The sequence below is a fragment of the Mirounga angustirostris genome, unplaced genomic scaffold, assembly GCF_029215605.1.
Source record: "Mirounga angustirostris isolate CCGP_5_RB_7025 unplaced genomic scaffold, mMirAng1.0.hap1 SCAF_8, whole genome shotgun sequence".
Classification (NCBI taxonomy): domain Eukaryota; kingdom Metazoa; phylum Chordata; class Mammalia; order Carnivora; family Phocidae; genus Mirounga; species Mirounga angustirostris.
The window spans coordinates 73,281,563-73,299,743 of NW_026991716.1; the positions used below are offsets into that span (position 1 = coordinate 73,281,563).

Here is an 18,181-nt window from a genome sequence, read left to right on the forward strand (position 1 = left end):
TGAAAGAACTGGAAGTGCTAGGAATAGCCCCAGGACTAAAAAAAATAGGTACTAATAGTGATGCTTCCCAGGAAATGTCTGTGGCCAGAAACGTGAATGAGGAACACTCAACAAGCTTGAGGGGAATGTCTGGTTTCCTTGCTGCTCCTATCATTTGGCCTCAGAGCGCCTCCTGAAACGCCTTTCCTCCATTTCCCCGCTCAGTGCGTTCAGTTCACCCCTCTGTTGGGCCTGAGAGAAACACCTGGGGGTTATCAGCAGCATCCACGAAAGCGCCAGGATCATGGAAGGAGAATGGGGCCATGGCCACATCCTGCCAGCCCTCGGCAGACAGACCGCCCTGGAGACGGGTGAAGGGCCGTCCCCCCACTGCCAGAGGCTGATCCTGTTTGATCATCTGCCTCAATTTCAGCGAGAGAGGAGAGGAGGCCTGGGGTTACTGATGCGACCATCCATTCCAGTCTACAATGACATGCCCCTGAGAGAAACCCAAAACCCAGCTGGAAATGCAGAGGCTTTCAGGGTCAATCTCTTCTCAGGCGGCACAGATTTTCAGAAACCCAGGCCCCTCACACCAGGGCCATACCCCAGGGAGTTAGAGACACCAGCTGCACCTCTGCAGACAAGGCCACTCGCTTCCCTTTACCTTCCTGCTTGTTGTACGCGCTCTGAAGGCCTCAAGCTCAATCAGATTTTGATATTTAGTGTAAGAACTATGAAAAGCTCCTCCTGCCTTCATTTATCAAAATCACCTTTCCACCTCCCTTGTTTCCACACTGAGAAATCACATCCAAGTTCCTACGACCCCTTATAGCTCAGATGACCTTAAACTGACCTGTGAATTTGGATCACGTTAAATCAATGTTTCCAAAGCTTGGGTCATCCTTTTTTTCCACAAGGTGATTTTGCCAGACTAAATGAGGATATTTTTACATGGCAAACAGATTGCTTACACAAACTCGGTTCATGTGACTTTTAAAGAAAGCATATAAATTACACCACCATAAACCTTTCTTTTTTCAGGTTTGTAACTGGAGTGTCATAAATATCAGACTTGATCATCTTTGGTTCATAATCCAGATGTCACTGTCTTACAGCGCAAGACAAAGGATTCTTAGAAAGGGTAGCAGCGCCTCCTGCTGGTTTTCTTTGCAGGCTGAGTTTTTACAAAGGTAGAAGTCTGGGTATGAAGTCCTTTGATGCTAAATCCCTTGTAGTTAAGAGAGGAAATGAGGTTTTGAATGCGATGTTCTTCATTTCCTCAGCAACGCACACTGCAGCAAAGACAGGTTCACATTTCTTCCATTATTATTTCTAGCATTTAATACGGCCAGCCACATTAGACCTGATGACATCTCAGTGGCAATGTTCCCTATTACTAATGGTGTATGACAAAACTATGAGGGGGTTCAACCTGTCCCACTCTATGTAATACTCCCACTCCAGGCAACTGACCAGCACCCCTGGCGATCTTTGAGGTGGTCCCTCAGGAATGACAGTAGGACAAGGACAGCCCAGTTAAGATGACAGAACCTGGTTCCATGCCATTCAGCTTGCTACTCTGGAGACCAACTATGAGCTTCCGCAGCAGTAAGAGAGCCCTGATCATCAGACACATTGCAGATGATCAATCCTGATCTGAAAGCAGCTTCCAAGCCCAAACACCCCAACCACTTACTGCCAAAGGAATCCCTATGGATTTAGAAAACCAAGAGACCCTTTTGGATGGCTGGATATAGCAAGGTATCAATGCAGTCATTCATTATTCAACAAAAATATTGTACTCAACAAATATTTAGTGAGCACTTACATTGTCCTGGCAAAGCTGTAGGCATCAGAGATACCATGGTAAACAAAAAAACAAAATCTGCCCTTCATGGAGCTCGCTGTGTGGGAAAGAAAATAGGCAACATACAAAGAATCCCCAAAATGAACGTATTACAAACTGTGACAAAGGACATGAAGGAAAGGCACACAGCACCATGGGGGCATATATCATCTAGGGGGGTAGAGAGAGTTTCCCTGTGTAAGTGACACTAAAACTGAGACCAAGAGGACAAATGAATGTTCCTGAGCATTGGGGCAGAAGGGAAGGGAGGAGCATTTCAGGCAGAGCAATGAGCCTTTCTTCCTGGGGGGCAACACTCTATCTATCACACTACTGTGCTGTCCAGTGTGTTTGTCCTCCTACTGGGAATGTCCTCCCATCTCCTCCTCCTCCTTTAAGCTTCAGCTCAGGTAACATCTCCTCTGCCAGGTCCTCCTCTCTCCCCCACAGCATCTTTCTTTTCTTTGTGCTGCCTCTAGACCTCGTGCATCAGGCGCTGGTGCCAGGGTGGGGATTAGGATGGTGGGAATGGGGCAAAGGTAAGGGGGTGTCAAAACTTCAGGAAGCAAGATCAATGAGACTTTTATTGTGGGAAAATGTACATAACATAAAATTTGCTATTTTGACCATTTTTAAGTGTACAATTCCATGGCATTAAGTGCATTCACAATGTTGTGCAATCATCACCTCTATTCATTTCCAGAATTTTTTATCTTCGCAAACAGAATCTCTGTACTCACTAAACAATAACTCCCCATTTCTCCTCCTTCCAGCCCTGGTAACCACTATTTTACTTTCTGTCTCTAGGAATTTACCTCATCTAGATACCTGCCACCAATGGAATTATACAATATTTGTCTTTTTGTGACTGGCTTACTTCACCTAGCATAATGAAGTTAAATAATATTTTAATGCCATGTCTTTAATAATCAAAATACATACAAAAAATTCATGATGAACAAAATATCACAATTTTAGACAAAGATAGGATCAGTATCACTGACTTTTCCTTTTGCCTCTGGTTCCGAGGCAGCTTAGCACTGATCCAGTCTGATCATCATGGATTTTTTTTGGCATTAATTTTTATTTTCAAAAATATTGCATTAAGTGAGACAGGAATCCATCAAAATCCTTGAGGAGAACACAGGCAGAAACCTCTTCGACCTCAGCCACAGCAACTTCTTCCTAGAATCATCACCAGAGGCAAGGGAAGCAAGGGCAAAAATGAACTATTGGGACTTCATCAAAATAAAAAGCTTTTGCACAGCAAAGGAAACTGTCAAAAAAACCAACAGACAACCAACAGAATGGGAGAAGATATTTGCAAATGACATATCAGATAAAGGGCTAGTATCTAAAATCTGTAAAGAACTCATCAAACTCAACACCCAAAGAACAAATAATCCAAACAAGAAATGAGCAGAAGACATGAACAGACATTTCTCCAAAGAAGACATACAAATGGTCAACAGAAACATGAAAAAGTGCTCCACATCACTCGGCATCAGGGAAATCCAATCAACATCTCAATGAGATACCACCTCACACCAGTCAGAATAGCTAAAATGAACAAGTCAGGAAACGACAGATGTTGGCGGGGATGCAGAGAAAGGGGAACCCTCTTACACTGTTAGTGGGAATGCAAGCTGGTGCAGCCACTCTGGAAGACAGTATGGAAGTTCCTCAAAAGGTTGAAAATAGAGCTACCCTACAACCCAACAATTGCACTACTGGGTATTTACCCCAAAGATACAAATGTAGTGATCCGAAGGAGCATGTGCACCCCAATGTTTATAACAGCAATGTCTACAATAAAACTATGGAAAGAGCCCAGAAGTCCATCGACAGATGAATGGACAAAGAAGATGCAGTGTATATATACACAATGGAATATTATGCAGCCATCAAAAAATGGTATCTTGCCATTTGCAATGACATGGATGGAACTTGAGGGTATTATGCTAAGCAAAATAAGTCAATCAGAGAAAGACAATTATCATATGATCTCACTGATATGAGGAATTTGAGAAACAAGACAGAGGATCATAGGGGAAGGGAGGGAAAAATGAAACAAGATATAAACAGAGAGGGAGACAAACCATAAAAGACTTAATCTCAGGAAACAAACTGAGGGTTGCTGGACTGGACGGGGGTGGGAGGGATGGGGTGGCTGGGTGATGGACAAAGGCGGGGGGTATGTGCTATGGTGAGTGCTGTGAATTGTATAAGACTGATGAATCACAGATCTGTACCCCTGAAACAAATAACACATTATGTGTTAATAAAAAAATAATAAAAACTTTTAAAAAAATATTACATTAAAATATTATTTAGCTTGATAACTGACTTTTTTTTGGTGCAGTCAAGGCAAGGTAAGTTCCTCCCAGGTCTTACCGTAGGCCCAGCTCTGGTGGTACCAAACCCTATCTTTCTACCACCCCAAACAGTGTACAACCTGAGAAAGATCTAACATGCTTGTATGCAAACACAGGCTTCAAGACAAGTCTTCCCTTAGCCACACCACCTCACAATGAGATTGCTGTCCTTCAGCCCCTCTTATACTCTTGAGCTACAACTGTGCACACAGCTCTAGTTTGCACATCTAGCTGCACTGTGATTACTGTCTTCTATCTGCCTTTCTGGTCTGTGAGCTCTTTGAAGTGAGAGGATGAATCTCTTTCATCGTGGTAGGCACTCGGCCTTGTACAGTGTTGGGTTCATAGCAGACATTTAATAATTTTTTGTTGAATGAAAGGCCCCTTGGCTCTCTTTCCCACAATGAATAAGTATTTCAAAATAGCAAAGTGAGATTTTGCCTTTATCTGGTTTAGTTCCAACAAACCACATAGGATTACTACATACTGTATATGTAAAATATATATTATAGTATATAATTATGATATTAGTTCCATAATCCATATAGGTCCATGTTAAATGGCAGGTGACCTAGAAAGCCCTAACTGTGGCATGATTCAGAAAAGAATATTTTGGGGTTCCCTGATCTCCTACTTGTTCACAGTCCTCCAGGCCAAGGACAGCCCACTCTTGCCTCCTCCAGCTGCCTTTGCCCACTCACCATCTCCTTGGACTGCTGTGTCACAGACGAGGGACATGCCTGTGCATTGTTGGAACAGAAACCGCTTCTGGTTTCCCAAAGCACTGATTCCACCTCTGTTTCTGCTTGACCAAAATCCTGTCCACATGCTGGCCTGGCACTCTTTGCTGTCCCACTCCTGGCTGACAGACCCGACTGCACCTCCAGTAGGAATGCCTGCACCCCTGTTTGGTTTCCTATCTTACCTCCTGTCTTGTGGCCAAGCCCTGACATTGGCTTGAAGTCTCTAACCACAGCCTATGGCCAGCATCCCTGTGTTCCAAGTCTTGGCATTGTGATTTATAGACTTCTCACATTTGAATTTAGTTTGGACCCCATCATCTCAATTGAGATTTCACTTCTTATTTGATGCCAGTAGAAAATGAGGTTTCCAAATTCTTAAGTGCCTAGAATTGCTCATCTGGCTCTACATCTAGGTCTTTAAAGCAAAACTAAACAGCACACCATCCAAAATCTCAGCTTCTGAATTTATCACCCACCCCAGAGTCAAACATTCCCAACCCAACGAAGTTTGTTTCGCCAGTAACTAGAGTTTTGCTTGGATTGATTTTGCTATAGCTGTTGGATAACTTTATAACTAGAAATTTTCTTCCTCTTTCAAGATGACCACTATTTCTGAAGTTCCTCCTTCCCTTCTGTCTCCATAAATAGTCTTCAGTCAGTGTGCAGACCAACTGACCAAAGAGGTGTGAGAAGCAGTGCCCAGGTATGATGAGATAGCAACAATTGTCTCAGAGCTATTGCATCAACTTTCACAAGACTTGAGAATCAAGTCTGAACTGAAACCAAACCAAATTAATCTTTCCAATTTGATGAACGCCAAAATTATTTTGCAAATACAGACCCAAACTGAAAGAAGAAAATGAAGAGTTCAAGGAAGATGTATCATCCAAATTCATCTCGAGACTCTGGGGGAACAGCCCAACTCACAAATTTTAGTCATGAAATAAATGCCCAAAAGCATTCACAAAAGTATACAGGTAAAAATACTATCATTGCTTCATGGCATAATTCAGGCATTTGAAGGTAAGTGTGTTTCATGGCATTGATCCAAATATCTTTCTTTATATAGAGTCTGATTATAAACAATGAAATTCATTTTCATTTGTACCCTATAGAGTTAGTTAGATTTCTTTAGATTACCCATCTTGGATAACTTGGATAAATATGCAATAATAAAATTATTAGCATGTTATTATTTTGACATACATATACTGTATTAGTTTGCTAGGGCCGGTATAACAAAGTGCCACAGACAGGTGGTTTGAACAACAGAAATTTATTGTCTTGCAGTTCATGAGGCTGTAAGACCAAATTCAAGGTATCAGTAAAGTTGGTTCCTTTTCTAGACTATGAGGGAAGGATCTGTTCCAGGCCCTTCTCCTTGGCTAGTAGATAGCTATCTTCTCTCTATGTCTCTTCATGTCATCTTCTCTCTATGCATGCCTATCTCTGTGTCCAAATTTCCCCTTTTTAAAACGACATCAGTCACATTGGATAAGAGCCACTGTAATGATGTTGTCACTAAAATGACGTTGTTTACCTCTATAAAGACCCTGTCTCCAGATAAGGTCACATTCTGGAGTACTTGGGGTTAGGACTCCAACATAACCTTTTTGTGGAGGTTGGAGGTCACAATTCAACCTACAACGCATACCATATTCACGTTTTAATACCTTACTTCACTTAAGGAAGGATTTAAGATAACTATGGGCAAATGTTAACAGGAAAAGTAAATTTAGAAAATATGTTGGTCAGTTTTTCCCATGCTCATGGGCCTTCCAGAAGAGATGCCTCCCATGGTGATAAGGACCAGCCCCTTGAAGGAGAAAAAAGAAACAGTACAATTTCCTTTGTTTCTTCTGGGTCATGATTTTCTGAGGTTAGGATGACTTTTATGCGATGGAGGGCATGGAAAAGTTTTAACATGGATATTTTATTCTCAAGTTCATTAAGCCCTAGGATTAAATGGTGCATCTCGTTATTTATTGAAAGAGCAACCTATCCCACCTTCATCACAGCCGATACTCACTCCTAATCCCATTCTCATGTCACCAGTCAGAACTTGCCACATAATTTGTGAGACCCAATGCAAAATGAAAATGTGGAGTGCTTTGGGGGAAAAATGGTTAAGGAGGAGCGAGAGATAACAGGCTTCTGTTATGCAATGAATAAGTCATGGAAATAAAAGGCACAGCATATGGGGAAAAAAAGAAAATGTTGGATCTTTTGTTCAAAAATTATTACGAATTTTAAGACAGCAACATCAGAGCATTAAACCAAGTGTGGGGCCCTTCTAAGCACAGAGCCCTGTGCAGACACACATGAAGCCAGCCGGGAATACCGTGTATTTGAAGCAAGCACACCAAATACACATTTTGCAATGGTAAAAATATTGTTAAATTGTTTACTTTGGTGAAAGTTTTAGTGGAGGGTGCAGGGCACAAGTGACAGACCACCATGGTGATCTGTGAAGGGAAGAAACTCTATTATTAGTCAAAGTTTTAGATTGGTGGGAGGCTAGATCTCAATGGCTTACCCAAGGTTTACTTCTTGCTCATTGCACTGTCAGAGGCTGGTCAGTCAACAACCCTGTGAGGCTTTCTCCAAGCAGCCCAGGGGCTTTCCATCTTGCAACTACACCATCTTGGAGTTCTTTGCTTCTAGTCACAGGGGATAGAGAGAGAATAGAGAAAGCCCACCCTCTCTTCCCTGCTCCAGATCAGAAGTGACATACTATCTTTGCTCATGTTCTCATTGACAAGAACCCAGTCCAATGTTCCCAACCTAGCTTCAAACAGGCTGGGAAATACAGTTTTCTTGTATGCTCAGGAAAAGGCAATGAATTGGTGAACATCTAGCTTAATTCTGCCATGGAAACTATCAGCTTCCATGGAAATAAAATAAATCCATCAACTACATATTAGTAAGTGTCAACTAAGTGCACAGGACTGTGCGGGTCTTTGAGAAGAGTTTAGAGAAGATATTTCAGTACCTTCCCTTGAAAGGCTCGGTGCTTTGTTGTGCAGATAAGACCCACAAACACCAGAAAGATCAATATCAAAAGAAGTAACTATATCATTGTGGGATTGGGAAAACTTCATGCAGGAACTTGTACTTGAGAAAAAATGGAAATAAATGAAGATTATCCAAATGGGAGCAAGCAAAGGCTTTTTATTCCAAGCTTGCTATAGCTAGGGAGTCCACCACCATCTCTTGCATTTGTCAGAGACTCGGAAGTGGGCAGAGGAATGGGAAAGCTATCCAATGAAGAAAAGAGAAGGCTCGGGGCCCTGACTAGAAGCAGTTGGCATGGGGAAGCTGTAGGTGAGCTAACTAAAAGTGGCACATCCTGGATGATTGGTTAAAACTTTCTCCAATAGTTCCTAAGTTGGAAGTGGGGGCAAAATTGGGGAAATTATTAATCAAGTCCTAGATTTGCGGCCCACTCTTCACAAGGTATTACTGTTTCGCTTCCTAGACTGGTTGCTGAAGACAGTGGTCTGAGCTCTTACAAGCCTGAGTTGTGGGTCGTAGGTTAGCTTCCTGGACTGGCTGCTACAGATTGTGAGTCAGAGTTCTATTTTTATATATGGTCTAGCGATTGTATTTTTCAGTCTCTCAAGAGCTCTGGAAAGAAAATGGAAGGACAGTCCACAAATGAGAATGGCATGAGCAGAGATTGTTCTTTACAAAGAGGAGGAAAGAGCCAGATCGGCATAGTTAGAGTGGATATTTCATGTTCACTCATTCACTTATTCATTCATTTAATTAACACTCATTGAATGTTTACTCCTTGCCAGGCATTGTTCTTGGTGCCTGGTAATAAGAAAGAGGGAGACATAATCCTCAAGCAGTTGATGGCCTATCTTACATAACCAGGGTCCTGCTGGTGCCCTACAGAAAACAATCTGAGTGGCTATTTTCTCAATTTTCCCAAGACAAGATATAACTAGTACCATAGATGCATAGGAAGGAAGTTAATTCATCACATACAATGGGTACCTTAGGGCATTCAGGGTAAAAATCTCACCTGGAGATTAATAAGGGATGGAAAGAAAAGATGGACATGTAAATAAACAAGTGTAATAAAACATTGTTAAGAGGCTTTCCCGGGTGCCTGGGTGGCTCAGTCGATTAAGTGTCTGCCTTCGACTCAGGTCATGATCCCAGGGTCCTGGGATGGAGTCCCGCATCAGGCTCCCTGCTCAGCGGGGAGCCTGCTTCTCCCTCTCCCTCTGCCTGACGCTCTGCCTACTTGTGTTCTCTCTCTATCTCCCTGCCAAATAAATAATAAAATCTTAAAAAAAAAAAAAAAGAGGCTTTCCCTACTTGCTACTCAAGAATTCCATGTTGCCTACCAACCAACACCACCAAGATGCAGCCATAATGTCTAGCCAAAGGCAAAGAAGTCAGAGTCAGTCTCCCTCAACTTTTTGGGAGCCTGATGGTGGATTTGTTCATACCCTTCAATGTCATTGTATTCATATACAGTATTGACCCAGTAGTTTTCAAACTCTGATTCCCACAGCTGGGTAACTATCCCTCCTTAAAGTTGCCAGGAGGATGACTGTATGAAATCAATTCCCTGTTCATCCCTCTAAGCTGACAATCCTAAGGAGGCCATTGCATACCAAACGATGGTTCCCAATCATGGCCTATAGATATCATGAAATTCTTTTTACCCCTCGAGTCATTTGGAGAACAGTCTAAGTTGGCAGGAATGTCAGAAGAGAATTTGGGATTTATGAAATTGAGCATGTTATTTTAAACATTTCTGTCCATTAAGTATATGGTCTCAGAAGACAGTACCAGCTGCTCCATCCTGTCTTATAGCTGAGCAGTTATGAGGCTCATACTGTGTTCAGTGAGGGACACAAAGAAATGAGGGGCAGATTGAACTGAAGCTTCAAGAATGATTCCCCAAAAGCAATAACTAAAGTAAGAAGAAATGTGAGAGATACATTCACTGGGACAGATCAGGTTGGAAAAGGCATCCCAGGCAGACCAGCCTGGTAAGCAAATGCCCAGATGGATAAAATAGCATGGAACTTTCCAGAATGACAAATGCTTCAGGTTGATCTTCTCCTAAATCTGCAACTCTGGATAAGACCCATCCTCTGGAGGCAAGATAACATGGTGGATAGTCTGCCCAATGTTTCCAGTCAGTCAGTTTCATTTGAAGAAAGAATTCATTAAAGGATGTGGCCAGAGAACACAGGAAGTTGCACATTTCCCCACAGCAAATACCCCTGGCCCTGGAAACATTCTCCCTACATCCCCAGCCCTGGATGCACAGCCAAGCTCACAGGTGCCCCGCCAAGGATCCAAAATCACATACCATATTGCATGTGGTTTTATGCACTTACCCTTGATTTCCCAGATTAATAATGAGATTATTACTGCATCTGCCCCCCGGCATCCACTGCTCTTACTCATAAATCTGGTTCCCTAACTTCTTTTGGGACAGAAAGCAGGGATGAGGGGTAGGGCGCTCAGGAGAGCCTCTCAGGTAACCACACACATCCTCCCAGATGTTGCTTCATAGTTGCCTGGCTCCCTGCACCTCTGAGGCAGGAGACTTGATTGGCATCTTCCCCTCTCTATATAATACATTCCTTTCTCTCCTTCTTGCCCACAAAACATGCCTGGCAGCTCTGGTGACCAATGAACACATTGTAAAGAGGGAAACAGGTGACCTCCTTCCCCCCGCCCCCAATGCAACAGTCCACAGACCCTGAGACCCATATCAGCACATGGCTGTTTTCCCTGTTGGAATCACAGTAGGGCTTCCATGTACAGCTATGCAGATTGTACCTTGCCCCAAGGAAGGCATGTAGAGGGAAGAACAGGTGCTCACTATGTCATAAGCCCTGATATGAGGCGATATCCACCAAGAGGACATTGAACCCCTTTGTTTTGCAGAAAGACACTGCATGAGTTATTATAGCTCTGAATGTCAAGTTATATGAACATCCAAATACATCCTATTTTGAAGGAGTTCCATGATGATAAGTTCCTACCTCCATCAGTAATGCCAACTTATTTCTGCATCAAGCTGAACACCAATTCAGAATCCACCCACCTTGCCTTGTGAAATGCACACTGAAGAAAAGACCTGAAGTCAGCTGGAATGGCTTTGGCCCTTGGATCATTAACTTTATTCATTCATTCAACAACTATTTATTGAGGATCTCTTCCATTCCAGGAATAGGTATAAGCACTGTAGGGATACAACAATGAATAAAATAGACAAAAATCCCAACCTTCATGGCACTTACATGGAGGAAGAGAGGGAGACTAGTGGAGGGAGACAGACAAACAAAATTAATAAGTGAAATATATATGGTGTGCTAGATAGTCAAAAGTGTTGTGAAAAAGTAAAGCTGGGAAAGGGGATAGAGCTGTCAGGGGGAAATGGCAATTATAAGCAGGTGGTCAGGCAGTAAGGGAGCAGACCATGTAGTTAAATGGGGGAAAGCATTGCAGGCAGAAGGAATAGCAAGGACAAAGGCACTAAGGCAGGAGCATCCAAGGCTTGTTTGGGACAACCAGGAGGCCAATGTGGCTGGAGCGCAGTGAGCAAGGGTCAACAAATATCTAATTACAAGACCTTGTATAGCCACTTAGCCCTTTAAAATCCTTAGTTTCCTCTTCTGTTAAAAGGGACCAGTGATACCATTTCATGGATAGCTGATAAAGTGCCAGAATATATTTGGGAGAACTTGGTAAACAGTAAACATAGTAAGGTATTGCATAACTGAGACATCTGTCCTTTTCCCCTCCCTTCCTACTGCCATCTTCATTCTTCTTTCTCTGTGTCCCTACCCAGCCATGGGTACCACACAAAATGGCAGTGTACCCTCCCAAATTCTCCCAAAATGAGGTGTGAACACCACCCCCTATCATATCCTGACTCAGCTGTATGTAGAGATCTTTCACACACAATGGTGGGCCAATTTTAGAGAAGGAAGGAAGGAAATGCCCACTGAACATACTTAACCACCCACCAGCTACTACAAGGAATCACCCATCTCTGTACAGGGCCTAGCACAGAGGACATGCTCAATAAATGTCAGGTGAATTGGATAGAAATGAAAAGGAATTTAGCAGGGCGCTTGGGTGGCTCAGTTGGTTAAGCAACTGTCTTTGGCTCAGGTCATGATCCTGGAGTCCCAGGATCGAGTCCCACATTGGGCTCCCAGCTCAGCAGGGAGTCTGCTTCTCCCTCTGATCCTCCCCCCTCTAGTGCTCTCTCTCTCTCTCTCTCTCATTCTCTCTCCAATAAATAAATAAAATCTGAAAAAGAATTTAATGCAGAGGCAGGAAGAAGGAATAACAATGCAAGTGGCCACAAAACAGAAGCCAAGAACTAGGGAAGAGCTATACAGACACTCATAATTAAGATGAAATTCACAGGTAAACCTGTAAAATGTTGGTCTCTAAGGGACAACCTGCCTGCCTTTGTCTAGCATTTCAAGCCACACCTTCAGACCAGATGGCTGCCGCAGGCATCTGTTCTCCATATGAGGACACAACTCTGCTGAGGTTGAATAGATTCACAAGGGAATTGGGAATAGGTACAATGGACAAATTCCCAGAAAAATCCAGGCTTATAGTCACATTGATCTACAGGACCAATTTATGTTTAGTGGCTTAGCCCACAAGCAGGCTGGTTCCAGCATTTGACACTCATACTGCCCAGTTTCCCACTCACGGTGGGGCAATGGCTTGTCAGCCAAGAGGGCTCTGGCAACGTCCAGGAATAAGCCAAGCTAAATTCAACTAGAGAGAGTGAAGAGTCAAACCTCAGGGCAACCAAACACAAACACCAAGTTCAGAGGCAGAAGCAGAGCAGGAGTGAGGAGCCAAGAGCTCAAATCTGGCAGCAGGAAGAAGACCAAAGAAAGAGAAGCTGACTCCAAGTGGAGAGAGGCCTAAGCAGTCACCTCAAAGAGTTCTGGGGCATACCTGTAGTGAAGTCACCCTGGCTTAAAGGGCAAAAAGGAGGTTCCACAGCAATTTAGGAAACAGACATCCTGCAAAGCCTTCCTTGCTGCTTGTTTAGTGATACTGAGTAAGTCTGTCTGAGCTCTCTCCCTTCCTTCCACCCACATTTCCCCCAAGCCCATGCTGTCACTTTTGATACAGTAATAACATTGTTATTAATTCCCTAACAAGTCCCTTATATTCACATGGGACTTCATATTTCACACCTATTTGACACACACACAACTATATGTTGTGAACTGAGCCAGCAAACATCAGTATTCCCATTATACAGATGTGAAAACAGATCCCTGCCACACAAGTCAGAGGTGGAATTGTGACTAGAGACAGGATCTCCCACACCACATCTAACTCAGTGCAGGGCTGGGGCTTAGAAATCCTGGACAACTTCATGCTTAACATATTAACAGCAAAAAAACCCACAAAAAATAAAAAACCAGAAAACAAAGCAATGACTTCATTTCTCATGTATCAGCATTCAGATGTGCTTTGGTAGATGCTGGGTTATGATGACACAAGACAGATTTCTGATGAGGGATCTGAAGTGCCAATATATCTATACGGATAGTCAGAGTCACATATCCGCCATTCTCTACTCACTCCCGTCATCATCAAATAGACAAAAACGGTGACATTGTGCTTTAAAGATAAGATGATCCTAATCTTTGTATAAGGCCCAAATCAAGCTTTTCTGACTCCTATGAAGGTAGGCTACAAGTGTTCCAATCAAAGGACCAAAATTTTCTCCCCAATGTCATATTAGCTTAGAAAGAAGAACACTGTTCCTCCTTCCACTAAAGAGAAAAATATAAAAACAAAAACATAAGCAAAAGCACATATTCCATAAAATCCAGCCACCACCAACAAAACATTCTAATTCAAGTCATGCTCATGGTGCTTTTTCTCCATCAAGATTGTTTTATTGCTTGTTAGATTTCATTTCACCTCCACCAAGGTGCTAGGAATTTCCAAAAGAAATAGTATGTTTTTCCCCCAGGTCCAACTCCCCCCACCCCCGCCCACCCCACCCCTACCCCACCCCTGCCGAGATGATTCTGGCGCATTCATCTGGCTCAGGAATTTGGGGTAAAATCACCTAAATGCATCTCTGTGGTTTCATCTGAAACACAGGTTCTTCCCACTGGCCTTTTTCCTGGGTCTGTTTTGAAGAAAATCCAAACAGTGTCCTTAAACACTGCAAGGCCCTGAAAAGGACAGCTTTGGTGGATCCAGCAAATGCTCGACTTGGAGAAGGCCAATAGAGAAGGCTGTACCATTTCAAAGAACACAGTCCCTGGACTACCACCAGATCTCTCTCTCTCTCCAGCAAGTGGTTTTTACAAGCACTTTGAATGTATGCATTTAACACAAATTATTTGGTTCTTTTTTTTTTTTTTTTTTTTTTTTTTTTTTTTTTTAATTTTTTTATTCTTATGTTAATCCCTTTACATTACAACATTAGTTTTAGATGAAGTGTTCCATGATTCATTGTTTGTGCACTACACCCAGTGCTCCATGCAGAATGTGCCCTCCTAAATACCCACCACCAGGCTAACCCATCCTCCCACCCCCCTCCCCTCTAGAACCCTGTTTGTTTTTCAGAGTCCATCGTCTCTCATGGTTCGTCTACCCCTCCGATTTCCCCCGCTTCATTCTTCCCCTCCCGCTACCTTCTTCTTCTTCTTCTTTTTTTTTTTTTTTCTTAACATATATTGCATTATTTGTTTCAGAGGTACAGATCTGAGATTCAACAGTCTTGCACAATTCACAGCGCTTACCAGAGCACATACACTCCCCAGTGTCTATCACCCAGTCCCCCCATCCCTCCCACCCCACCCCCCACTCCAACAACACTCAGTTTGTTTCCTGCGATTAAGAATTCCTCATATCAGTGAGATCATATGATACATGTCTTTCTCTGTTTGACTTATTTCACTCAACATAATACCCTCCAGTTCCATCCACGTCGTTGCAAATGGCAAGATCTCATTCCTTTTGATGGCTGCATAATATTCCATTGTATATATATACCACATCTTCTTTATCCATTCATCTGTCGATGGACATCTTGGCTCTTTCCACAGTTTGGCTATTGTGGACATTGCTGCTATAAACATCGGGGTGCACGTAGCCCTTCGGATCCCTACTTTTGTATCTTTGGGGTAAATACCCAGTAGTGCAATTGCTGGATCATATGGTAGCTCTATTTTCAACTTTTTGAGGAACCTCCATACAGTTTTCCAGAGTGGCTGCACCAGCTTGCATTCCCACCAACAGTGTAGGAGGGTTCCCCTTTCTCCGCATCCCCGCCAACATCTGTCGTTTCCTGACTTGTTCATTTTAGCCATTCTGACTGGTGTGAGGTGATATCTCATTGAGGTTTTGATTTGGATTTCCCTGATGCCGAGCGATATTGAGCACTTTTTCATGTGTCTGTTGGCCATTTGGATGTCTTCTTTGGAAAAATGTCTGTTCATGTCTTCTGCCCATTTCTTAATTGGATTCTTTGTTCTTTGGGTGTTGAGTTTGATGAGTTCTTTATAGATTTTGGATACTAGCCCTTTATCTGATATGTCATTTGCAAATATCTTCTCCCATTCTGTCGGTTGTCTTTTGGTTTTGTTAACTGTTTCCTTTGCTTTGCAAAAGCTTCTTATCTTGATGAAGTCCCAATAGTTCATTTTTGCCCTTGCTTCCCTTGCCTTTGGCGATGTTTCTAGGAAGAAGTTGCTTCGGCTGAGGTCAAAGAGGTTGTTGCCTGTGTTCTCCTTTAGGATTTTGATGGACTCCTGTCTCACATTGAGGTCTTTCAACCATTTGGAGTCTATTTTTGTGTGTGGTGTAAGGAAGTGGTCCAGTTTCATTCTTCTGCATGTGTCTATCCAATTTTCCCAACACCATTTGTTGAAGAGACTGTCTTTGTTCCATTGGACATTCTTTCCCGCTTTGTCGAAGATTAGTTGACCATAGAGTTGAGGGTCCATTTCTGGGCTCTCTATTCTGTTCCATTGATCGATGTGTCTGTTTTTGTGCCAGTACCATGCTGTCTTGATGATGACAGCTTTGTAATAGAGCTTGAAGTCCGGAATTGTGATGCCACCGGCTTTGCTTTTCTTTTTCAATATTCCTCTGGCTATGCGGGGTCTTTTCTGGTTCCATACAAATTTTAGGATTATTTGTTCCATTTCTTTGAAAAAAGTGGATGGTATTTTGATGGGGATTGCATTGAATGTGTAGATTGCTCTAGGTAGCATTGACATCTTCACAATATTTGTTCTTCCAATCCATGAGCATGGAACGTTTTTCCATTTCTTTGTGTCTTCCTCAATTTCTTTCATGAGTATTTTATAGTTTTCTGAGTACAGATCCTTTGTCTCTTTGGTTAGATTTATTCCTAGGTATCTTATGGTTTTGGGTGCAATTGTAAATGGGATCGACTCCTTAATTTCTCTTTCTTCTGTCTTGTTGTTGGTGTATAGGAATGCCACTGACTTCTGTGCATTGATTTTATATCCTGCCACTTTACTGAGTTCCTGTATGAGTTCTAGCAGTTTTGGGGTGGAGTCTTTTGGGTTTTCCACATAAAGTATCATATCATCTGCAAAGAGTGAGAGTTTGACTTCTTCTTTGCCAATTTGGATGCCTTTGATTTCTTTTTGTTGTCTGATTGCTGTGGCTAGGACTTCCAATACTATGTTGAATAGCAGTGGTGATAGTGGACATCCCTGCCGCGTTCCTGACCTTAGGGGGAAAGCTCTCAGTTTTTCCCCATTGAGAATAATATTTGCTGTAGGTTTTTCATAGATGGCTTTTATGATATTGAGGTATGTACCCTCTATCCCTATACTCTGAAGAGTTTTGATCAAGAAAGGATGCTGTACTTTGTCAAAAGCTTTTTCGGCATCTATCGAGAGGATCATATGATTCTTGTTCTTTCCTTTGTTAATGTACTGTATCACATTGATTGATTTGCGGATGTTGAACCAACCTTGCAGCCCAGGGATAAATCCCACTTGGTCATGGTGAATAATCCTTTTAATGTACTGTTGGATCCTATTGGCTAGTATTTTGGTGAGAATTTTTGCATCCATGTTCATCAGGGATATTGGTCTGTAATTCTCCTTTTTGATGGGGTCTTTGTCTGGTTTGGGGATCAAGGTAATGCTGGCCTCATAAAATGAGTTTGGAAGTTTTCCTTCCGTTTCAATTTTTTGGAACAGTTTCAGAAGAATAGGTATTAATTCTTCTTGAAATGTTTGGTAGAATTCCCCTGGGAAGCCATCTGGCCCTGGGCTTTTGTTTTTTGGGAGATTTTTGATGACTGCTTCAATTTCCTTAGTGGTTATAGGTCTGTTCAGGTTTTCTATTTCATCCTGGTTCAGTTTTGGTAGTTGATACATCTCTAGGAATGCATCCATCTCTTCCAGGTTATCTAATTTGCTGGCATAGAGTTGCTCATAATATGTTCTTATAATTGTTTGTATTTCTTTGGTGTTGGTTGTGATCTCTCCTCTTTCATTCATGATTTTGTTGATTTGGGTCATTTCTCTTCTCTTTTTGATAAGTCTGGCCAGGGGTTTATCAATCTTGTTAATTCTTTCAAAGAACCAGCTCCTAGTTTCGTTGATCTGTTCTACTGTTCTTTTAGTTTCTATTTCATTGATTTCTGCTCTGATCTTTATGATTTCTCTTCTCCTGCTGGGTTTAGGCTTTATTTGCTGTTCTTTCTCCAGCTCCTTTAGGTGTAGGGTTAGGTTGTGTACTTGAGACCTTTCTTGTTTCTTGAGAAAGGCTTGTATTGCTATATACTTTCCTCTTAGGACTGCCTTTGCTGCATCCCAAAGATTTTGAACAGTTGTGTTTTCATTTTCATTAGTTTCCATGTATTTTTTTAATTCTTCTTTAATTTCCTGGTTGACCCATTCATTCTTCAGTAGGATGCTCTTTAGCCTCCATGTATTTGAGTTCTTTCCGACTTTCCTCTTGGGATTGAGTTCTAGTTTCAAAGCATTGTGGTCTGAAAATAGGCAGGGAATGATCCCAATCTTTTGGTACCGGTTGAGACCTGATTTATGACCTAGGATGTGGTCGATTCTGGAGAATGTTCCATGGGCAGTAGAGAAGAATGTGTATTCCGTTGCTTTGGGGTGGAATGTTCTGAATATGTCTGTGAAGTCCATTTGGTCCAGTGTGTCATTTAAAGTCTTTATTTCCTTGTTGATCTTTTG

General features: G+C 42.2%; 1 long non-coding RNA gene across 1 annotated transcript in view; it reads right to left on the reverse strand.

Annotated features, from left to right (window-relative positions):
• Positions 1 to 702: 702 nt before the first annotated feature.
• The window catches only part of LOC123837909 (uncharacterized), a 58,124-nt gene continuing 40,645 nt past the window's right edge, over positions 703 to 18,181 (reverse strand). The window contains exon 5 of the long non-coding RNA XR_010413429.1: positions 703 to 1,274. This is a non-coding gene — a long non-coding RNA (uncharacterized LOC123837909). The remainder of the gene's footprint in view (positions 1,275 to 18,181) is intronic.